We start from the raw sequence: 25,000 nt of genomic DNA, 5'->3' as shown, positions 1-25,000 counted from the left end.
GAGGGGAACATGTGTTAAGGGAATTGTGTGTATTTACCTTGTTGTATTTACCTAGTTGTAGCTGTAGTTGTAGGCCTGGGCTTTACGCTCGTGTGGTTCCGTCTCCGTATCTATGGAGTGGGTGTGTGTATGTGTGTGTGTGACCTACCATGTGTAAAGGGTAGAGTGTGTTCGGTGTGTGCGTTAGGGTGTGCCGGCAAGCTAGTCTTCACGGCATCTGTTAATTACACCTGGGACTTCGCTGAACACGCTATACTGTGATTTATACCTGATTTTTAAGTGTTATATTTGTGTTTATTATGGGATTATTATGTTCCAGTGTGTGTCATTGTTAAGTTGGGCTCCAGGGCTACACACACACACACACACACACACACACACACACACACACACACACACACACACACACACACACACACGATCACTAGTCATGTCAGTAGAGTTCTGTAGATTTCGATAGGCCTTTTCCATAATGAAACACACACACACACATACACACACACACACACACACACCAATCACTAGTCATGTCAGTATAGTTCTGTAGATTTCAATAGGCCTTTTCCATAACACACACACACACACACACACACACACACACACACACACACACACACACACACACCAATCACTAGTCATGTCAGAATAGGCCTCCCCATAGGCTCACAAGATGGTCAGAGAAAGAAAATAATAATAATGTCATAGTCAAACTAGGTCATTGTGTGTATTTGGGGTCATCCTAGGTCACCCCCCCCTCCCCTCCATCCTTCCCCCCCCCCTGTACTGACCTCACTATCATCATCATCATCATCATTATCATTATATTACATACGTACATATAGATAAGTAAATCTCTCTCTCTCTCTCTCTCTCTCTCTCTCTCTCTCACAAAACAAAAAAACAATATCAGAAAAAAAAAAACACACACACACACACACACACACACACACACACACACACACACACACACAGAAATATACACTTAGAAATATTAACCGATGAAATTAAAAGAAAAAAGAAAACACACACACACACACACACACACACACACACACACACAGAAATATACACTTAGAAATATTAACCGATGAAATTAAAAGAAAAAAGAAAACACACACACACACACACACACACAGAAATATACACTTAGAAATATTAACCGTTGAAATTAAAAGAAAAAAGAAAACACACACACACACACACACACACACACACACACACACACACACACACACACACACACACACACACACACACACACACACACACCAACACTCACGTGCTTCCCAGAGGTTCCACTCGGAGTCCCTCATGTTGGTGATGTCGCATCTTGTCGGGAATGATGAAGTTGGGGCTGGCGGTCTTCCACTTCGTCAGGTCCACACCCTTGATATGCTTCCCCTGGCAGGCCATTGGTGCATTCCTGTGCGTGGAGAACTTGGTTAACTATCGCCTGGTTCTCTGTCTGTCTGCCTAGCTACCCGTGCCTTTCCTAACCAAAGCCATCCCCTCATAGTGACAATATAAGAACTTGAGAACATAAGGAGGCTGCAAGAGGCCATTGGGGCGTTCCTGTGCGTGGAGAGCTTGGTTAACTATCACCTGGTCCTCTGTCTGTCTGCCTAGCTACCCGTCCCTTCCTTAACCAGAGACTTTCCCTCGTGGTGACAATATAAGAACTTGTGAACATAAGGAGGCTGCAAGAGGCCATTGGTGCACTGCTGTGGGTGGAGAGCTTGGTTAACTATCACCTGGTCCTCTGTCTGTCTGCCTAGCTACCCGTGCCTTCCATAACCAAAGACTTTCCCTCGTAGTGACAATATAAGAACTTGTGAACATAAGGAGGCTGCAAGAGGCCATTGGTGCACTGCTGTGGGTGGAGAGCTTGGTTAACTATCACCTGGTCCTCTGTCTGTCTGTCCAGCTATCCGTCCCTTCCTTAACCCAAAACATTCCCTCATAATGGCAACACATGCGTAGACGTAACACATAGCTCGTCACATAAACACACACACACACGCATCTATCCAGCATTCACGTTCTATCTATCTATGTAACTATTTTCAAACTGGCGATCTGGCGCTCTGAGATGCTTAAGAATACAAGCTTAAAACTATCGTAAACACACTTATTAAAACAGCACATACTGACTCATACAGAACCTCATAGTTTGACCGTCATTCTCATACTTACAGGAAGGAATCAGCCTCCAGCATGACCTTGGGCTGGACGTGCTGGAGCTTGTCGCTGTTGTCGCAGATCACACGTCCCAGGCTGGTCTTGCGGAGCTCGTAAAGTTGTTCTGAAAGTGTTTATTGAACGTACGTGAGCCAAAAATTGACTTGGTATATCTTTAAACACTATCTAGATATATGTTATTGGTGATGCAGGAAAATATTTAGGTGGGTAATCTTAACCAGGTAGCAGTGACGGGCCAAATTTGTGGCTTTACCGTGTAGCAGCGACGGGCCAAATTTGTGGCTTTACCGTGTAGCAGCGACGGGCCAAATTTGTGGCTTTACCGTGTAGCAGCGACGGGCCAAATTTGTGGCTTTACCGTGTAGCAGTGACGGGCCAAATTTGTGGCTTTACCGTGTAGCAGCGACGTGCCAAATTTGTGGCTTTACCGTGTAGCAGCGACGGGCCAAATTTGTGGCTTTACCGTGTAGCAGCGACGGGCCAAATTTGTGGCTTTACCGTGTAGCAGTGACGGGCCAAATTTGTGGCTTTACCGTGTAGCAGCGACAGGCCAAATTTGTGGCTTTACCGTGTAGCAGCGACGGGCCAAATTTGTGGCTTTACTGTGTAGCAGCCACGGGCCAAATTTGTGGCTTTACTGTGTAGCAGCGACGGGCCAAATTTGTGCCATGATGTAACACCCCCCAAAAGATGATACATAAACTGATCACAAATGCTTTGATATATATTATGAAATGGTTTGTATGGATGATGATTTTCCTCATTTTTCTTGCTTAGAAGGACCATTAAGAAACATGATACCCGCTGTTACTGGGTTAAACACTTCTCTAAACACACACACACACACACACACACACACACACACACACACACACACACACACACACAGACCGATGCTTAATTTACGATGTTTTTGTTTGTATCTATGTATATGATGTTTTGATAGCAATAAATATATACTTACTAACACACCGACGTAAGTGTTAACATTCAACACTCCCTGAACGTGCACGTACGTTCGCAAGAGAGGCATACATAGCCGACTCTATAGATCTGGACCTCCTCTTTCCTGTGGTGTTTTGGTTTCTAGCTGTGATGAAGAGTTTTGAGAGAATAGTGGCGTCCGCACCGCGCGCAAGGAAAGGGTTAAACACCCCTTCCTCACCCTATAGAAAGTCATGCACTGTCACCCTTCCTCACCCTATAGAAAGTCATGCACTGTCACCCTTCCTCACCCTAAAGAAGGGAAAGTCATGCATTGTCACCTCTTCACTCCTGTCACCCCTTTAAACACCCCTTCCTCACCCTATAGAAAGGAAGGTCATGCATTGTCACCCCTTCACTCCTGTCACCCCTTTAAACACTTCTTCCTCACCCTATAGAAAGGAAGGTCATGCATTGTCACCCCTTCACTCTTGTCACCCCTTTAAACACCCCTTCCTCACCCTATAGAAAGGAAGGTCATGCATTGTCACCCCTTCACTCGTGTCACCCTTCCTCACCCCCCTATAGCAAGGACAAACACATATCTCTCACCCCTTCACTCTTGTCACCCTTCCTCACCCCCCACACATCACTCACCCCTCCACTCTTGTCACCCTTCCTCACCCCTAGAGCAAGGACAAACACATATCTCTCACCCCACACATCACTCACCCCTTCACTCTTGTCACCCTTCCTCACCCCCACACATCACTCACCCTTCACTCTTGTCACCCTTCCTCACCCCTATAGCAAGGACAAACACATCTCTCACCCCTTCACTCTTGTCACCCTTCCTCACCCCCTATAGCAAGGACAAACACATATCTCTCACCCTTCACTCTTGTCACCCTTCCTCACCCCCTATAGCAAGGACAAACACATATCTCTCACCCTTCACTCTTGTCACCCTTCCTCACCCCCTATAGCAAAGGCAAACACATATCTCACCCCTTCACTCTTGTCACCCTTCTCACCCCCTATAGCAAGGACAAACACATATCTCTCACCCCTTCACTCTTGTCACCCTTCCTCACCCCTATAGCAAGGACAAACACATATCTCTCACCCCTTCATTCTTGTCACCCTTCCTCACCCCCACCCATCACTCACCCCTTCACTCTTGTCACCCTTCCTCACCCCCCTATAGCAAGGACAAACACATATCTCTCATTCTTCATTCTTGTCACCCTTCCTCACCCCCCACACATCACCCAATTTCTTCACTCTTGTCACCCTTCCTCACCCCCCCTATAGCAAGGACAAACACATATCTCTCACCCTTCACTCTTGTCACCCTTCCTCACCCCCTATAGCAAGGACAAACACATATCTCTCACCCCTTCATTCATGTCACCCTTCCTCACCCCCTAGAGCAAGGACAAACACATATCTCTCACCCTTCACTCTTGTCACCCTTCCTCACCCCCCTATAGCAAGGACAAACACATATCTCTCACCCCTTCACTCTTGTCACCCTTCCTCACCCCCCTATAGCAAGGACAAACACATATCTCTCACCCCTTCACTCTTGACACCCTTCCTCTCCCCCCAATAGCAAGGACAACACACATATCTCTCACCCTTCACTCTTGTCACCCTTCCTCACCCCCTATAGCAAGGACAAACACATATCTCTCACCCTTCACTCTTGTCACCCTTCCTCACCCCTATAGCAAGGACAAACACATATCTCTCCCCCCTTCACTCTTGTCACCCTTCCTCACCCCCTATAGCAAGGACAAACACATATCTCTCACCCCTTCACTCTTGCCACCCTTCCTCACCCACCTATAGCAGGGACCAACACATATCTCTCACCCCTTCCCTCTTGTCACCCTTCCTCAACCCCCTATAGCAAGGACAAACACATATCTCTCACCCTTCACTCTTGTCACCCTTCCTCACCCCTATAGCAAGGACAAACACATATCTCTCACCCTTCATTCTTGTCACCCTTCCTCACCCCCCCACACACATCACTCACCCCTTCACTCTTGTCACCCTTCCTCACCCCCCCCTATAGCAAGGACAAACACATATCTCTCACCCTTCACTCTTGTCACCCTTCCTCACCCCCTATAGCAAAGGCAAACACATATCTCTCACCCCTTCACTCTTGTCACCCTTCCTCACCCCCGATTGCAAGGAAAAACAACTATCTCTCAACCCTTCACTCTTGTCACCCTTCCTCACCCCCCTATAGCAAGGACAAACACATATCTCTCACCCCTTCACTCTTGTCACCCTTCCTCACCCCCTATAGCAAGGTCAAACACATATCTCTCACCCCTTCATTCTTGTCACCCTTCCTCACCCCCACACATCACTCACCCCTTCACTCTTGTCACCCTTCCTCACCCCCACACATCACTCACCCCTTCACTCTTGTCACCCTTCCTCACCCCTATAGCAAGGACAAACACATATCTCTCACCCTTCACTCTTGTCACCCTTCCTCACCCCCTATAGCAAGGACAAACACATATCTCTCACCCTTCACTCTTGTCACCCTTCCTCACCCCCTATAGCAAGGACAAACACATATCTCACCCCTTCACTCTTGTCACCCTTCCTCACCCCCTATAGCAGGGACAAACACATATCTCTCACCCCTTCACTCTTGACACCCTTCCTCACCCCCCCAATAGCAAGGACAAACACATATCTCTCACCTTCACTCTTGTCAACCCTTCCTCACCCCCCACATATCACTCACCCTTCACTCTTGTCACCCTTCCTCACCCCCACACATCACTCACCCATTCACTCTTGTCACCCTTCCTCACCCCCCTATAGCAAGGACAACACATATCTCTCACCCTTCACTCTTGTCACCCTTCCTCACCCCCTAGAGCAAGGACAAACACATATCTCTCACCCCTTCACTCTTGCCACCCTTCCTCACCCCCTATAGCAAGGACAAACACACATCACTCACCCTTCACTCTTGTCACCCTTCTCACCCCCACACATCACTCACCCTTCACTCTTGCACCCTTCCTCACCCCCCACACATCACTCACCCCTTCACTCTTGTCACCCTTCCTCACCCCCCACACATCACTCACCCTTCACTCTGTCACCCTTCCTCACCCCCTAGAGCAAGGACAAACACATATCTCTCACCCCTTCACTCTTGTCACCCTTCCTCACCCCCACACATCACTCACCCCTTCACTCTTGTCACCCTTCCTCACCCCCTAAAGCAAGGACAAACACATATCTCACCCTTCACTCCTGCCACCCTTCCTCACCCCCCTATAGCAAGGACAAACACATATCACTCACCCTTCACTCTTGTCACCCCTTACTAACCCTCCACACATCACTCACCTCTTCACTATTGCCACCCTTCCTCACCCCCCTATAGCAAGTACAAAAAAATATCTATAACCCATTCACTCTTGTCACCATTCCTCACCCCCCTAGCAAGGAAAACACACACATCACTCACCCCTTCCTTGGTACAGTGCACATGACACAGGGTGATATGTGCTGGCTGCCCTGATGTCAATATTAGTCTTGCTGACCCCACATGACACGCGCTCCTTCCACAGCTCCGGGTTGATCCCGGCAGGTCACGGCAGGACACACGAGGTTCCTGAAACATCAATGGGATCATCACTGTGTCTGGTTGGTGTGATGAGAAGGTTCCGCCTCCCATGTTGACACAATTTCCAGAGGTCAAAATGAGGTTAACTGGGTTCTCATGTCTGTGTTTGGGGTTCCTGGTACAGGGTCAACTACCACTGGGGTCATAAAACTCCCCTGAAATGCCCTGAACTCGTATGAAAGCTCTAGTCAAATATGCGTGTTCTTAGGTTCTTGGTACAGAGGAAGGGTCAAACTACCACTGGGGTCATAAACTACCCCTGAAGTGCCCAAATCTCTATGAAAGCCTTGTCAAATATATGTTTTCTAGGTTCAAAGTACAGATGGAGGTTCACACTACTACCAGGGTCATGAAACTACCCTGAAATGCCCTGAACTCCTAGGAAAGTCTTGTCAAATATATTTCTTAGGTTCACAGTACAGATAAAGGTTCAAACTACCACCAGGGTCATAAACTACCCTGAAATGCCCCAAACTCCTATGAAAGTCTTGTCAGATATGTTTCTCAGATTCATGGTACAGAGGAAGGTTCAAACTACCACTGGGGTCATAAAATATTTTGAAAATGCCTACAACTCATACAAAGGCTTAGTCAAATATATATAAGTTTTACCTGACTTCTGCACATTGAACGGAAAAACACCCAAGAAAACCCGGATAATCTTCTCTGTGGCCTTGGGAAACAGTTGTAATGTGAGCCTGTGACCTTAACAATACTGACCTAACCCCCAAACAGTCTCACTTACAGGAAGGGGTCAGGAAGGTCAAAGACGGACCGCTGCTCACTCTCCACATTATCACAGTTATCGCAGAGCATCTTGGCAAGCGTGACCTGCAAGAATTACACACGATAGAATTATTACTTACGACACAAGCAAAGACCTTATTGACAGACTGCTAGAAAACACTCATTCAGACTTATATAGAGATTTAGTATACTTATTATTACACACACTCACACTATATAGGGAAGGAAAGGACTTAGAACTTATTGATAGACTTTGCAAGGAAAAAACTCACACTAACATAGAGATTTACTAGACATATTAACACACATACACTCACACTATATAAGGAAGGAAAGGACTTAGAACTTATTGATAGACTTTGCAAGGAAAAAACTCACACTAACATAGAGATTTAGTATACTTATTAATACACACACTCACACTATATAAGGAAGGAAAGGACTTAGAACTTATTGATAGACTTTGCAAGGATAAACTCACTCATAACAATATAGTGATTTAAAATGCCTGATAGAATGTGTTTGATAGATTATGTGCTTCAGTATTAGTGGACTTGAGAGGAGGAGGAGGAGGAAAGGAAGGAGAGAGAGAGGAGGAAGAGAGGGAGGAAGAGAAGGTGAGGAAAGAAATGAAGAAAGGTTGAAAGGAAGGAGAATACCAAGAAAATAATAAAGAAAAAAAAAATTAATTATACGATTTGACCGAGCCTCACCTCTGGAGAGAGAGAGAGAGAGAGAGAGAGAGAGAGAGAGAGAGAGAGAGAGAGAGAGAGAGAGAGAGAGAGAGAGAGAGAGAGAGAGAGAGGAAGGAGAATACCAAAAAAATAAGAAGAGAAAAAATTTACGTATACGATTTCCCTTCGACCGAGACTCACCTTCCTTATCTCCGTCAGCTGTGGGTCGGTGAATCGTACCAAGGGGTCAGAATTTTCATACCAGAGGCGGTCACACTTCCGAAGGTTTCCGAACTGGATGCCGAGGATACAGCCGAAGGTGGGTCCTACGAGTCCTCCGTGGAGTGACGTTTCCATTAGGCCGCCAGTGAAGAGGTCAGTATCGTCGACGCGTGCATACGTCCGCCTCAAACGCTCAATGACCAGCCGTGCGATTTCCCGGTGTAGGTCATCAAAGCTTCTCGCTCGCGTAAGGCTACAGCGCTCGGTACTCATTATAAGGTTGTAGTCCATGATCGCGACCTCTCTGGATATTCAGTGATGCAAGGTCAAGCCCAGAGAACGGCCTCTTCTTGTCTTCGAATAGATGGTTCGTGACCTCATCCGTCAAGAACTGGTCAAGCGTTTCCATGGAGACAGTCGTGAGCCCTCGGATAATTTCGTCGAGCATTCCCCGTTGGTAGAGCAAGTCTGGGTTGAAGAAGTGATCACTCAGCTTGACGGGAGGGTCCTGCTTGGCGAAGATTCCGTCCATCCGCTCCAGGGAAGGCTTCGGCAGGGAGTGGCCGAAGCGGAAGGCTATTCCACACTCGTTGAGGACCGTAGGGTTGCAATATGCGTCGTAACCTGCCGAGGGGAGATGGGAGAGAAGGAGAGAGTGAGCTGTGTTAGAATCTGAACAGAGGAGGATGAAAAACTTGCCAAACGAGGACAGACTTAAGCATTTAAATCTGCACTCTCTGGGTTAGCTATTGTGTAACCAAAACGACACTCCATTATAACTATCATGGGTGTCTATCATGTATTTGAGGTGTATTTTACGTCATAAGGAGGTCAGAGTTTTATTTCAAAGAGCGCAAGTCACCCTCAAGCTTTATGTAGCACTAGTTAGCCATCAAGCCCAGTGCCTCTTAAGCTTAGTGCCCCTTGAACATAGTGCCCTACAACCCTTAGTGGCACCCTAGAGGCTCTCACCTTCATAGTGTCCCTCTGGCAGCAGGTTAAGGCCATACAGGTTGACTGCGTTCCATCCCAGGACTCTCGGCAGCCACTCATTGTACGTCACATGTTGGTTGATGGCCGTCACGATCCGCCGAGCGTTCTGGAAGAGCTGCTCGTCGCTCCAGTGCTTGTTGAGGCGCTTGAGCTCCCCAGCGACGCAGTTGTGCTCACGCATCATGAGGGTGTGAAGCGCGGTGAGACCTGGCTGCTCAGAGGCCCGAGTGTCGCCTGGGAGAAAAAGTACCACAAGAAAAATAAAGATTGGATTAAAGAGAAGATGAAGAATTAGAGGAAAAAAAGGAAGAAGAATTAGAGGAAGAAAAGGAAGAAAAAGAAGAATTAGGGGAAGAAAAAGAAGAAAAAAAGAATTAGAGGAAGGAAAAGAAGAAAAGAATTAAAGGAAGAAAAAAAAATAATTGGAGGAAGAAAGAAAAAAAATAATTAGAAGAAGAAAATGGAAGAAGAAAAAGAATTAGAGGAAGAAAAGGAAGAAGAAAATAATTAGAGGAAGAAAAAGAATTAGAAGAAGAAAAAGAAGGAAAAGAATTAGAGGAAGAAAAAGAAGAAGAAGAAGAATTAGTTGCATAAAAAGGACAATAAAAAGAATTAGAGGAAGCAAAAGAAGAAAAAAAGAATTAGAGGAAGAAAAAGAAGAAGAAAAATAATTAGAGGAAGAAAAAGAAGAAGAAAAAGAATTAGAGGAAGAAAAAGAAGAAGAAAAAGAATAAGAGGAAGAAAAAGAATAAGAGGAAGAAAAAGAAGAAGAAAAAGAATTAGAGGGAGAAAAAGGACAAGAAAAAGAAGAAGAAAAAGAATTAGAGGAAGAAAAAGAAGAAGAAGAAGAATTAGAGGAAGAAAAAGAAGAAGAAGAAGAATTAGAGGAAGAAAAAGAAGAAGAAGAAGAATTAGAGGAAGAAAAAGAAGAAGAAGAAGAATTAGAGGAAGAAAAAGAAGAAGAAGAAGAATTAGAGGAAGAAAAAGAAGAAGAAAAAGAATTAGAGGAAGAAAAAGAAGAAGAAGAAGAATTAGAGGAAGAAAAAGAAGAAGAAGAAGAGGAAGAAAAAGAAGAAGAAAAAGAATTAGAGGAAGAAAAAGGACAAGAAAAAGAATTAGAGGAAGAAAAAGAAGAAGAAGAATTAGAGGAAAAAAAAGAAGAATTAGAGGAAGAAAAAGTAAAAGAAAAATAATTAGAGGAAGAAAAAGAAAAATAAAAAGAATTAGAGGAAGAAAAAGAAGAAGAAGAAGAATTAGAGAAAGAAAAAGAAGAAGAAGAAGAATTAGAGGAAGAAAAAGAAGAAGAAAAGAATTAAGAGGAAAAAAAGTGTGTTCTGTGTATACTGCCAAGGGTCGTGTGTAGTGCCAAGGGTGTTCTGTATAGTGCCAGGCTGTTCTATAGTGCCAAGGGTGTTCTGTATAGTGCCAGGCTGTTCTATAGTGCCAAGGGTGTTCTGTATAGTGCCAGGCTGTTGTATAGTGCCAAGTGTGTTGTGTATAGTTCCAGGCTGTTCATAGTGCCAAGGGTCGGTGTTCTGTATAGTGCCAGGACCAAAACTGTTCTATAGTGCCAAGGGTGTTCTGTATAGTGCCAGACTGTTCTATAGTGCCAAGGGTGTTCTGTATAGTGCCAGGCTGTTCTATAGTGCCAAGAGTGTTCTGTATAGTGCCAGGCTGTTCTATAGTGCTAAGGGTGGTGTGTAGTGCCAAGCTGTTGTTTATAGTGCCAAGATGCAGTGTGTAGTATCAGGGTGTTCTATAGTGCCAATGGTGTTGTGTATTGCCAGGGTGTATGGCACTCTCTGGGGACCTACCTCCTATGAAACACCTTCCTGATGGCGCCTGGCACTCATGATTCTCCTGCTCAGTGGGCAGCAGCAGCTTGCCTCCCAAGGGGTTAAAAGTGTCACGCAGCTTGCCATCCTGATGAGTGACAATGGTGATATTAGTCTCTCTCTCTCTCTCTCTCTCTCTCTCTCTCTCTCTCTCTCTCTCTCTCTCTCTCTCTCTCTCCTTTCCTTCCCTTCCATAATAACAACAACAATACTAATACTAATACTAATACTACTAATAATAATAACAATAACAAACCCTCACCGTTAGCATTCTCAGTTGTCTCTGTTCACACTTGTCTGAGCCATAGGTGTGTGAGGTGTCCACAAATGCAGTGACCTGGTTCATCTGCTCTCAGTAACCTGGGTCAAGAAAGGTCAAGGAGAGAGAGAGAGAGAGAGAGAGAGAGAGAGAAGTATAAAAAGAAAACAATGTAAACACACACACACACACACACACACACACACACACACACACACACACATACGATTTATGATTTCAAGACCAACTTAGATAATGGTTAGGTTAGGGTAAGTTAGGTACACACACACACACACACACACACACACACACACACACACACACACAGACATTGATATAGCCAAGATATTTAAAGTTATACAATTGGAAAGCTGTCTTAAATATGTTAGCAATAGACCATTTCTTACACACACACTCACACACACACACACAGATACAACCAAGATATTTAAAGTTATTTAATTGTAAAACTGTCTTAAATATCTTAGCAATAAACCATTACCTACTTATACACACACACACACACACACACACACACACACACACACAGACATTGATATAGCCAAGATATTTAAAGTTATACAATTGGAAAGCTGTCTTAAATATGTTAGCAAAAAAACATTACTTACACACACACACACACACACACACACACACACACATACCTTTGTTGATGGGCGTGAAGATGATGTCATGGTCGATAAGCTGCCCCCATTGCATGACCATGAGGGTGTAGCGAACATGAGGAGCCGAGACATCGTTGTGCATGTTCGTAGAGATTAGCCGAGGGGAGGGAAGAGGCTGACCTGTGATTGACTGGCTGGGGGTTTGATAGCCCTGGAAATGGAGGTAGAATAGTGGGGTTAATAGTAGTAGTAGTAGTAGTAGTAGTAGTAGTAGTAGTAGTAGTAGTAGTAGTAGTAGTAGTAGTAGTAGTGGCTTAGATAGGCCTGGAAATAGGGGGATAGTTGTTGTAGTAATGGTAGTAGTTGTAGTAGTAGTAGTAATGGTAGTAGTAGTAGTAATGGTAGTAGTAGTAGTAGTAGTAGTAGTAGTAGTAGTAGTAGTAGTAGTAGTAGTAGTAGTGGCTTAGATAGGCCTGGAAATAGAGGGATAGTTGTTGTAGTAATGGTAGTAGTTGTAGTAGTAGTAGTAATGGTAGTAGTAGTAATGGTAGTAGTAGTAGTAGTAGTAGTAGTAGTAGTAGTAGTAGTAGTAGTAGTAGTAGTAGTAGTAGTAGTAGTGGTGGTGGCTATAATTTGTTTGTCTATACATATACATGCATATTCTCTCTCTCTCTCTCTCTCTCTCTCTCTCTCTCTCTCTCTCTCTCTCTCTCTCTCTCTCTCTTCTCTTTCCTTCCCTTCTCTTCTCTTCTCTTCTCTTCTCTTCTCTTCTCTTCTCTTCTCTTCTCTTCTCTTCTCTTCTCTTCTCTTCCCTTCCCTTCCCTTCCCTTCCCTTCTCTTCTCTTCTCTTCTCTTCTCTTCTCTTCTCTTCTCTTCCCTTCCCTTCTCTTCTCTTCTCTTCTCTTCCCTTCCCTTCCCTTCTCTCATAGCCTGTCAATCACACACACACACACACACACACACACACACACACACACACACACACACACACATAATTGATATTACGTAATCCTCATCTAACTTAACACACACACAGACGCACACACACACAGACACAACCCTCCCTCACACACACACACACACCACCTTAATAGGAGGGCCTCAACAGACGACTCTTGGCCCGGAATGACTTGCCGAAGGACGGGAAATTCAGGATATTGCACCATCCTGTCGCCGTACGGAATCGTGATGTATGGTCGCAAGGCAGGTCTGGTCGTCACACTTCAGCTGGCGGTCAGCTGCGCGTGTTTTTCGTGCCCTTATCCTGTCTGACCTGTGGGATGGAGGGGGAAAGACGGGTCAGTTAGTTGTCAAGTCGTGAGAAATGACCTACGTAATGACTTGACCTGACCTGAAGAATGTTAATAGGAATGAAAAAGAAGACAGGGATATATGGAAAATAAGAAAAGAAAATGAAAGAAAACAATAATAATAATAATAATAATAATAATAATATGAAGAATTAAGGAAGAAGAAACAGAAGAAGAGGAAGAATACCAATAAAAAGAACAATACAAAGAATAAGAGAAGAGAAGAGAAGAGCCAGTAGTGGTTTGAGGTCATGTTTGAGGTTTGGTAAATACCCGACTCATTGCTAAGGGTCTGGTAAGGCTGGGAAGGACTATATGGCAGGTCAGGTTAGGTTAAGTAAGGTTAGGTAAGGTTAGGTAAGGTTAGGGAAGGTTAGGTTAGGTAGGGTTAGGATAGGATAGGATAGGTTAAGATAGGATAGGCTAGGCTAGGTTAGGTAAGGTTAGGTAAGGTTAGGATAGGATAGGCTAGGTTAGGTTGGGTAAGGTTAGGATAGGTTAGATTAGGATAGGTTAGGTTAGAATAGGTAAGGTTAGGATAGGATAGACTAGGTTAGGTTAGGGAAGGTTAGGATAGAATAGGTTAGGTAAGGTTAGGATAGGTTACGGAAGGTTAGGATAGGATAGACTAGGTTAGGTTAGGTAAGGTAAGGATAGAATAGGTTAGGTAAGGTTAGAATAGGTTAGGTAAGGTTAGGAAAGGATAGGATAGGATAGGATAGGATATGATAGGTAAGGTAAGGTTCGGTTAGCTTGACTCACCCAGCGAAATAGTTGTTTACAAATCGCGCTGAAGCAAACTGAAGGATGAACGAGGAGTTTGAGATCTTGACGGATTGCGCCTTGGGCTTGCTGAAGGCGTAGGCTGACCCCAGAGGTCCTTCGGGGTCGGCAGTCAGCTCTGAGGGGGAGGGGGGAGGGAAGGGGGGGAGGGGCGTTAGATACACACACACACACACACACACACACACACACACACACACACACACACACACACACACACACACATTTCTCTCTCTCTCTCTCTCTCTCTCTCTCTCTCTCTCTCTCTCTCTCTCTCTCACACACACACACACACATTTTTTTTCTCTCTCTCTCTCTCTCTCTCTCTCTCTCTCTCTCTCTCACACACACACACACACACACACATGCATGTATATATATGAAAATGACAGCTACACTATCACATGCTTTGCTATAATATAATGACAATGATAATGATGATAATGATAATGATGATAATGATAATGATGATGATGATAGTGACCTCTAGACCCTTCACCATCAACACACACACACACACACACACACACACACACACACTGGGACTACAACCTTTGCCAGTGACTGAAATGAAGTATTGGGTGAGTGAGTGAGTGAGTGAGGAAGAGGAGGAGGATGATGATGATGATGATGAGGAGGAGGAGGAGGAGGAAAGAAAACTATGGAGAAGAAAAAAAGTTTGAATGAGAAAAAGGAGGAGGAGGAGGAGGAGGAAAGAAAAATATGGAGAAGAAAAAAAAGTTTGAATGAGAAAAAGGAGGAGGAGGAGGAGGAGGAGGAAAGAAAAATATGGAGAAGAAAAAAAGTTTGAATGAGAAAAAGGAGGAGGAGGAGGAGGAAAGAAAAATATGGAGAAGAAAAGAAAGTTTGAATGAGAAAAAGGAGGAGGAGGAGGAGGAGGAGGAAAGAAAAATATGGAGAAGAAAAAAAAGTTTTAATGAGAAAAAGGAGGAGGAGGAGGAGGAGGAGGAGGAAAGGAGGAAGGAGGAGAAGGAGGCTTGTGAGTGCGTGAGTGCGTGCGTGCAGGTGAAAGTCATATTCCGAACCTAACATGAAAAATGAGTGCGTAGGATCACCACAACCTCTTCTAACCCTCACCCCACACAAAAAATGAGTGCATTCGTGAGTGATTGAGTGTGTGCGTTCGTGAGTGAGTGCGTGTGTGAGTGCGTGTGGGTCAAGTTACTCACGTTTCTGCCACAGCTGCCGTTCGTGTTGCCTCATAAACCCCCAAGCCTTGACACCCGTGCTAAAGCAATCCGTCAGAAGCTCCTCGGCCTCCCGCATAACCCTCGGACTCAACTTCACTCACTCACCTCACTCCCCTGCACTTCCGACCCCCTGCCCACCAGCGCTTGCATGAGGTCAGGGTTCACGCGTTGGCCCCCCGCGGTCGGGCGTTGCGTCTTGGGGTGTCCACTTGGGGTCAGTCTGGGTCGGGAGTTAGTCTGTCGCTTCGTTCTGGGTCTTGGGTCAGTTGGTGTGTGTGCTAGAAGGTGTTAGTGGCAGTCAGTCAGAGAGAGAGGGGAACATGTGTTAAGGGAATTGTGTGTATTTACCTAGTTGTATTTATCTAGTTGTAGCTGTAGTTGTAGGCCTGGGCTTTACGCTCGTGTGGTTCCGTCTCCGTATCTATGGAGTGGGTGTGTGTATGTGTGTGTGACCTTCCATGTGTAAAGGGTAGAGTGTGTTCGGTGTGTGCGTTAGGGTGTGCCGGCAAGCTAGTCTTCACGGCATCTGTTAATTACACCTCGGACTTCGCTGAACACGCTATACTGTGATTTATACCTGATTTTTAAGTGTTATATTTGTGTTTATTATGGGATTATTATGTTCCAGTGTGTGTCATTGTTAAGTTGGGCTCCATGGCTACACACACACACACACACACACACACACACACACACACACACACACACACACACACACACGATCACTAGTCATGTCAGTATAGTTCTGTAGATTTCGATAGGCCTTTGCCATAATCAAACACACACACACACACACACAATCACTAGTCATGTCAGTATAGTTCTGTAGATTTCGATAGGCCTTTTCCATAAAGAAACACACACACACACACACACACACACAATCACTAGTCATGTCAGTATAGTTCTGTAGATTTCGATAGGCCTTTTCCATAATGAAACACACACACACACACACACACACACACACACCAATCACTAGTCATGTCAGAATAGGCCTCCCCATAGGCTCACAAGATGGTCAGAGAAAAAATAAAATAATAATGTCAGTCAAACTAGGTCATTGTGTGTATTTGGGGTCATCCTAGGTCACTCCCCCCTCCCCTCCATCCTTTCCCCCCCCCCCCTGTACTGACCTCACTATTATCATCATCATCATCATCATTATCATTATATTACATACGTACATATAGATAAGTAAATCTCTCTCTCTCTCACACACACACACACACACTCAGAAATATACAGACTTAGAAATATTAACCGATGAAATTAAAAGAAAAAAGAAAACACACACACACACACACACAGAAACATACACTTAGAAATATTGACCGATGAAATTAAAATAAAAAAGAAAACACACACACACACTCACACACACACACACACACACACACGCCAACACTCACGTGCTTCCCAGGGGTTACACTCGAAGGCCCTATTGTTGGTGATGTCGCGCCTGGCCCTCTCAATGCTCTCCTGAAGCATCTTGTCGGGAATGATGAAGTTGGGGCTGGCGGTCTTCCACTTATTCAGGTCCACACCCTTGATATTCTTTCCCTGGCAGGCCATTGGGGCATTCCTGTGCGTGGAGAGCTTGGTTAACTATCGCCTGGTCCTCTGTCTGTCTGCCTAACTACCCGTCCCTTCCTTAACCAAAGACTTTCCCTCATAGTGACAATATAAGAACTTGAGAACGTAAGGAGGGTGCAAGAGGCCATTGGGGCGTTCCTGTGCGTGGAGAGCTCGGTTAATTATTGCCTGATCCTCTGTCTGTCTGCCTAACTACCCGTCCCTTCCTAAACCAAAGACTTTCCCTCGTGGTGACAATATAAGAACTTGAGAACGTAAGGAGGATGCAAGAGGCCATTGGGGAGTTCCTGTGCGTGGAGAGCTCGGTTAATTATTGCCTGATCCTCTGTCTGTCTGCCTAACTACCCGTCCCTTCCTAAACCAAAGACTTTCCCTCGTGGTGACAATATAAGAACTTGAGAACGTAAGGAGGGTGCAAGAGACCATTGGTGCGTTGATTAGGGTGGAGAGCTTGGTTAACTATCACCTGGTTCTCTGTCTGTCTGCCTAGCTACCCGTGCCTTCCTAAACCAAAGACTTTCCCTCGTGGTGACAATATAAGATCTTGTGAACGTAAGGAGGGTGCAAGGGGCCATTGGGGCGTTCCTGTGCGTGGAGAGCTTGGTTAATTATTGCCTGGTCCTCTGTCTGTCTGCCTAACTACCCGTGCCTTTCCTAACCAAAGCCATCCCCTCATAGTGACAATATAAGAACTTGAGAACGTAAGGAGGGTGCAAGAGGCCATTGGTGCGTTGATTAGGGTGGAGAACTTGGTTAACTATCACCTGGTCCTCTGTCTGTCTGCCTAACTACCCGTCCCTTCCTAAACCAAAGACTTTCCCTCGTGGTGACAATATAAGAACTTGAGAACGTAAGGAGTCTGCAAGAGGCCATTGGTGCGTTGATTAGGGTGGAGAGCTTGGTTAACTATCACCTGGTCCTCTGTCTGTCTGCCTAACTACCCGTCCCTTCCATAACCAAAGACTTTCCCTCGTGGTGACAATATAAGAACTTGTGAACGTAAGGAGTCTGCAAGAGGCCATTGGGGCATTGCTGTGGGTGGAAAACTTGGTTAACTATCACCTGGTCCTCTGTCTGTCTGTCCAGCTATCCGTCCCTTCCTTAACCCAAAACATTCCCTCATAATGGCAACACATGCGTAGACGTAACACATAGCTCGTCACATAAACACACACACACACGCATCTATCCAACATTCACGTTCTATCTATCTATGTAACTATTTTCAAACTGGCGATCTGGCGCTCTGAGATGCTTAAGAATACAAGCTTAAAACTATCGTAAACACACTTATTAAAACAGCACATACTGACTCATACAGAGCCTCATAGTTTGACCGTCATTCTCATACTTACAGGAAGGAATCAGTCTCCAGCATGACCTTGGGCTGGACGTGCTGGAGCTTGTCGCTGTTGTCGCAGATCACACGTCCCAGGCTGGTCTTGCGGAGCTCGTAAAGTTGTTCTGAAAGTGTTTATCGAACGTACGTGAGCCAAAAATTGACTTGGTATATCTTAAAGCACTATCTAAATATATGTTATTGGTGACGCAGGAAAATATTTAGGTTGGTAATCTTTACCGTGTAGCAGCGACGGGCCAAATTTGTGGCTTTACCGTGTAGCAGCGACGGGCCAAATTTGTGTCTTTACCGTGTAGCAGCGACGGGCCAAATTTGTGTCTTTACCGTGTAGCAGCGACGGGCCAAATTTGTGTCTTTACCGTGTAGCAGCGACGGGCCAAATTTGTGTCTTTACCGTGTAGCAGCAACGGGCCAAATTTGTGTCTTTACCGTGTAGCAGCGACGGGCCAAATTTGTGTCTTTACCGTGTAATGTAGCAGCCAAATTTGTGTCTTTACCGTGTAGCAGCGACGTAAAAATTGTGTCTGTGCCATGTAACAGCCCGGGCCAAATCTATTTGATATAACACCCCCCAAAAGATGATACATAAACTGATCACAAATGCTTTGATATATATTATGAAATGGTTTGTATGGATCATGATTTTTCTCATTTTTCTTGCTTAGAAGGACCATTAAGAAACATGATACCCTCTGTTACCAGGTTAAACACTTCTCTAAACACACACACACACACACACACAGACCGATGCTTAGTTAACGATGTTTTTGTTTGCATCTATGTATATGATGTTTTGATAGCAATAAATATTTACTTACTAACACACCGACATAAGTGTTAACATTCAACACTCCCTGAACGTGCATGTACGTTCGCAAGAGAGGCATACGTAGCCGACTCCTATAGATTCTTTCCAGTGGTGTTTTTGGTTTCTAGCTGTGATGAATAGTTTTTGAGATACAGGGGTTAAAAGAGACCCCCCATTGGACAGCCCAACTGCACCCGAGGGGATAGTCGGCGTCCAAGCCTTTTAGCCAAGAAGGAAAGGGTTAAACACCCCTTCCTCACCCTATAGAAAGGAAAGTCATGCATTGTCACCCCTTCCTCACCCTATAGAAAGGAAAGTCATGCATTGTCACCCCTTCACTCCTGTCACCCCTTTAAACACCCCTTCCTCACCCTATAGAAAGGAAAGTCTCACATTCTGTCACCCCTTCACTCTTGTCACCCCGTTAAACACCCTTCCTCACCCTATAGAAAGGAAAGTCTCATTCTGTCACCCCTTCACTCTTGTCACCCCTTTAAACACCCTTCCTCACCCTGTAGAAAGGAAAGTCTCACATTCTGTCACCCCTTCTCTCTTCTCACCACTTTAAACACCCATTCCTCACCCTAAAGAAATGATAGTCATGCATTGTCACCCCTACACTCCTGTCACCCTTCCTCTCCCCCCTATAGCAAGGACAAACACATATATCTCACCCCTTCACTCTTGTCACCCCTTCCTCATCCCCCTATAGCAAGGAAAACACACACATCACTCACCCCTTCCTTGGTACAGGTGCACATGACACAGGGTGATATGCGCTCGGCCGCCCTGATGTCAATATTAGTCCTGCCTACCCATAGCTGGGCACGATAACAGAAAACCTTATTCCCGATAACCGATAACTGATAATGAAAAACCTTAACGGCGATAACCGATATTCGTTAACTAGAGACACAAATATAGGCAATAACCGATAACCGATACCCGATATAAATCCCCAATTCCGAAACTAGCTAGCGATAAGTCCGATAGGCGAAAACGATACTATATTGATATTTCAGATAGAACAACATTGATGAATTCAAATTTTCATTATCTGTATTTTAGGAAACTTACAAAACATGAAAATCACACGTTGACACGTACATATAGACGGTAATACTGGAAATGCCTGAACCGGTGTTGTGTTATTTGGCGTCCCCACCGTCAAAAATTGTTTACAAACACTGGTCTCTCGTGAACGGTGCATGCTCAGACCAGCAAGCGTGAACCTGTACAGTCTCACAAAGCTTTTAAACCGTAATTAAGAGTTGCTGGAAGGCTGAATCAGACATATAGTACCACCACCATCCTCGCTGTTTTTAGAACGACACTCTACGAGTTGTATTTATATGTACAGAGTGTCGTCATTCTAGAAACAGCGAGGATGGTACTATGTTTGATTCAGCTTTCCAGCAACTCTTAATAAAAAGCATTGTGAGACTGAACAGGTCTACACTAATAATGGTTTGAGCATGAGTTCACGAGAGACCAGTGTTTAAACAAAAGCCCAGCTTTTGACGATGGGACACCAAATAACACAACACCGGGTGCCTTCAGTATCATGGCATGGTCACAAACGAATATGGAATATCAAATTTGAGGCAGTGAATAATCATTTTTGGGGCAAAGTTAAATGATTTTTCTCTATGAGATATTGATTTTTGAGTAGCATAAAATAAATAACCTAGTGTTTTAATTTTCATGATCTAAGCATGAAATCTCATCACCGAAGATATTTCATACCCCGAAGTTTTTTCATACAACACCGGGCCACGCATGCGCAGTAGGGAGACAACGTTTTTTTCTGAGAGGCGGAAAAAAAGTAGCGATCATCGCTAGTTTGGTTACAAAAGTAACGAAGATACCGATATATATTTAAATAAGTAGCGGATGGTCGATAATCCGATTTTGTTATCAGCGATAAAGTATCGCGATAACTTATCGCGATAACGCCCAGCTATGTGCCTACCCCACTTGACACGCGCTCCTTCCACAGCTCCGGGTTGATCCCCGGCAGGTCACGGCAGGACACACGAGGGTTCCTGAAACATCAATGGGATCATCACTGTGTCTGGTTGGTGTGATGAGAAGTTTCCGCCTCCCATGTTGACAATTTCCAGAGGTCAAAAATGAGGTTAACTGGGTTCTCATGTCTGTGTTTTGGGGTTCCTGGTACAGAGAAAGGGTCAAACTACCACTGGGGTCATAAAACTCCCCCTCGAAATGCCCTGAACTCGTATGAAAGCCTAGTCAAATATGCGTGTTCTTAGGTTCTTGGTACAGAGGAAGGGTCAAACTACCACTGGGGTCATAAAACTCCCCCTGGAAATGCCCTGAACTCGTATGAAAGCCTAGTCAAATATGCGTGTTCTTAGGTTCTTGGTACAGAGGAAGGGTCAAACTACCACTGGGGTCATAAAACTACCCCTGGAAGTGCCCAAATCTCCTATGAAAGCCTTGTCAAATATATGTTTTCTTAGGTTTACAGTACAGATGGAGGTTCATACTACTACCAGGGTCATGAAACTACCCCTGGGAGAAAAAGTACAACAAGAAAAATAAAGATAGGATTAAAAAGAAGATGAAGAATTAGAGGAAAAAAAGGAAGAAAAAGAAGAATTAGGGAAAGAAAAAGAAGAAGAAAAAGAATTAGAGGAAGAAAAAGAAGAAAAGAATTAAAAGAAGAAAAAGAAGAAAAATAATTAGAGGAAGAAAAAGAACAAAAATAATTAGAAGAAGAAAAAGGAAGAAGAAAAATAATTAGAGGAAGAAAAAGAAGAAAAAAATAATTAGAGGAAGAAAAAGAAGAAAAAGAATTAGAAGAAGAAAAGGACAAGAAAAAGAAGAATTAGAGGAAGAAAAAGAAGAAAAAGAAGAAGAAAAAGAATTAGAGGAAGAAAAAGAAGAAAAAGAATTAGAGGAAGAAAAAGAAGAAGAAAAAGAATTAGAGGAAGAAAAAGAAGAAGAAGAATTAGAGGAAGAAAAAGAAGAAGAAGAAAATTAGAGGAAGAAAAAGAAGAAGAAAAAGAATTATAGGAAGAAAAAGAAGAAGAAAAAGAATTAGAGGAAGAAAAAGAAGAAGAAGAATTAGAGGAAGAAAAATGACAAGATAAAGAATTAGAGGAAGAAAAAGAAGAAGAAAAAGAATGAGAGGAAGAAAAAGAAGAAGAAGAATTAGAGGAAGAAAAAGGACAAGAAAAAGAATTAGAGGAAGAAAAAGAAGAAAAAGAATGAGGAAGAAAAAGAAGAAGAAGAGGAAGAAAAAGAAGAAGAAAAAGAATTAGAGGAAGAAAAAGAAGAAGAAGAGGAAGTAAAAAAGAAGAAGAAAAAAAATTAGAGGAAGAAAAGGACAAGAAAAAGAATTAGAGGAAGAAAAAGGACAAGAAAAAGAATTAGAGGAAGAAGAAGAATAATTAGAGGAAGAAAAAGAAGAAGAATTAGAGGAAGAAAAAGAAGAAGAAAAGAATTTAAGGAAGAAAAAGAAGAAGAAAAAGAATTAGAGGAAGAAAAAGGACAAGAAAAAAAATTAGAGGAAGAAGAAGAAGAATTAGAGGAAGAAAAAGAAGAAGAAGAAAAATTAGAGGAAGAAAAAGAAGAAGAAAAGAATTTAAGGAAGAAAAAGAAGAAGAAAAAGAATTAGAGGAAGAAAAAGGACAAGAAAAAGAATTAGAGGAAGAAAAAGAAGAAGAAGAAGAATTAGAGGAAGAAAAGAAGAAAAAGAATTTGAGAAAGAAAAAGAATAATAATAATAATAATTTGAGGAAGAAAAAGAAGAAGAAAAAAAATTAGAGGAAGAAAAAGAAGAAGAAAAGAATTAAAGGAAGAAAAAGAAGAAAAATAATTAGAAGAAAATAATTAGAAGAAGAAAAAGGACAAGAAAAATAATTAGAAGAAGAAAAAGACGAAGAAAAAGAATTAAGAGGAAGAAAAATGTGTTCTGTGTATAGTGCCAAGGGTCGTGTGTAGTGCCAAGGGTGTTCTGTATAGTGCCAGGCTGTTCTATAGTGCCAAGGGTCGTGTGTAGTGCCAAGCTGTTGTATATAGTGCCAAGATGTTCTATAGTGCCAAGGGTCGTGTGTAGTGCCAAGCTGTTGTATATAGTGCCAAGATGTTCTATAGTGCCAAGGGTCGTGTGTAGTGCCAAGGGTGTTCTGTATAGTGCCAGGCTGTTCTATAGTGCCAAGGGTGTTCTGGATATAGTGCCAAGCTGTTGTATATAGTGCCAAGATGCAGTGTGTAGTATCAGGGTGTTCTATAGTGCCAATGGTGTTGTGTATTGCCAGGGTGTGTATGGCACTCTCTGGGGACCTACCTCCTATGAAACACCTTCCTGATGGCGCCTGGCACTCATGATTCTCCTGCTCAGTGGGCAGCAGCAGCTTGCCTCTCAAGGGGTTAGGAGTGCCACGCAGCTTGCCATCCTGTTGAGTGACAATGGTGATATTAGTCTCTCTCTCTCTCTCTCTCTCTCTCTCTCTCTCTCTCTCTCTCTCTCTTTTTTATTTATTTTATTTAAACTGACGATTCTATAGTTACACAACAGATTTGCATTTCGCCGATGACACTTTATGCGATCGTTCGAGTAGCATATGTTTCTCTGTGCACTTTTTAGGGCTTAAAATGTCACTTTTTCTCGTGCATTATTTCAAAAGCCCTTTACACTTGTTCACTCTGTATTTAGCATCACTAGTGGTGTGGGGCATGTTCTTCGCCACCTGTGAGCAGCCACTTTTACCTGCTGGGTGGACATGTCCCTCACTGTTGGCCCTGCTGCAGTGAATGTGTTCCACAGGCGGGACACCCTGGAGGTGAAGGTCCGTTGGTGCTGGCTGGCGCGTGACCTCGGCACCCCGACCTGCTCGTGGCTGGAGAGTACCGTTCTCGTATCTCTCACAGCCTCTCGCGGGGGGAGCCTCAGTCTTGCCAGGTGTGGTACTCCTTGTACCTGGGCCTTGTGGAACACCACCAGCGCAGCGACGTCCCGGCGGTGCTCCAGAGTGTCTAGATGTATAATATCCTAAGGGGGCGGCTGGGGGTTGTTCTTCTGTAACAGTCGCTGCACCTGTCGCTCCACCTTGTCCAGTCTCTGCAGGTGTGTGGCAGCGCTGGACATCCAGGTCAGAGCCCCGTACTCCAGGTAGGATCTTACCTGGGCCTTGTAGAGGAGCATAATTCACCGCTTCGAGGAAATTAGCCACTCTGAAGGGCAGAGACACGTAGGGAGGCTTGGTGGCGACGTGTTTCAGGTGGCGGTCGAGCGCAGCTCTCGGTCCAATTCCCTCCGAGGATCCTGACGTAATCCTGGAGCGGGAGGTGACGGAGCCAAACATCACCCCTTCAGCCGACAGCTTGTGCCAGCTGGGACCGAGAGATCACCATCGCCTGAGTCTTCTCAGGAGCAAAGTTCACCTCTCTCTCTCTCTCTCTCTCTCTCTCTCTCTCTCTCTCTCTCTCTCTCTCTCTCCTTTCCTTTCCTTCTCTACTCATTTCTCTCTCTTTCTCTCTCTCTCTCTCTCTCTCTCTCTCTCTCTCTCTCTCTCTCTCTCTCTCTCCTTTCCTTTTCTTCTCATTTTTTTTATTCTCTCTCTCTCTCTCTCTCTCTCTCTCTCTCTCTCTCTCTCTCTCTCTCTCTCTCTCTTCATCTCTCTCTCCTTCCTTCCTCCATAATAACAACAACAATACTAATACTAATACTACTACTAATAATAATAATAACAATAACAATAACAATAACAAACCCTCACCGTTAGCATTCTCAGTTGTCTCTGTTCACACTT

General features: G+C 44.2%; 2 pseudogenes; both read right to left on the bottom strand.

Moving 5' to 3' along the window:
• The window catches only part of LOC126992182 (heme peroxidase 2-like), a 30,965-nt pseudogene extending 10,710 nt beyond the window's left edge, over positions 1 to 20,255 (bottom strand).
• The window catches only part of LOC126992181 (heme peroxidase 2-like), an 86,085-nt pseudogene that overhangs the window by 14,838 nt on the left and 46,247 nt on the right, over positions 1 to 25,000 (bottom strand).

The sequence above is a fragment of the Eriocheir sinensis genome, unplaced genomic scaffold, assembly GCF_024679095.1.
Source record: "Eriocheir sinensis breed Jianghai 21 unplaced genomic scaffold, ASM2467909v1 Scaffold412, whole genome shotgun sequence".
NCBI lineage: Eukaryota > Metazoa > Arthropoda > Malacostraca > Decapoda > Varunidae > Eriocheir > Eriocheir sinensis.
The sequence above is the reverse complement of the archived record's forward strand: the minus strand, read 5'-3'. Positions and strand labels throughout refer to the sequence as shown.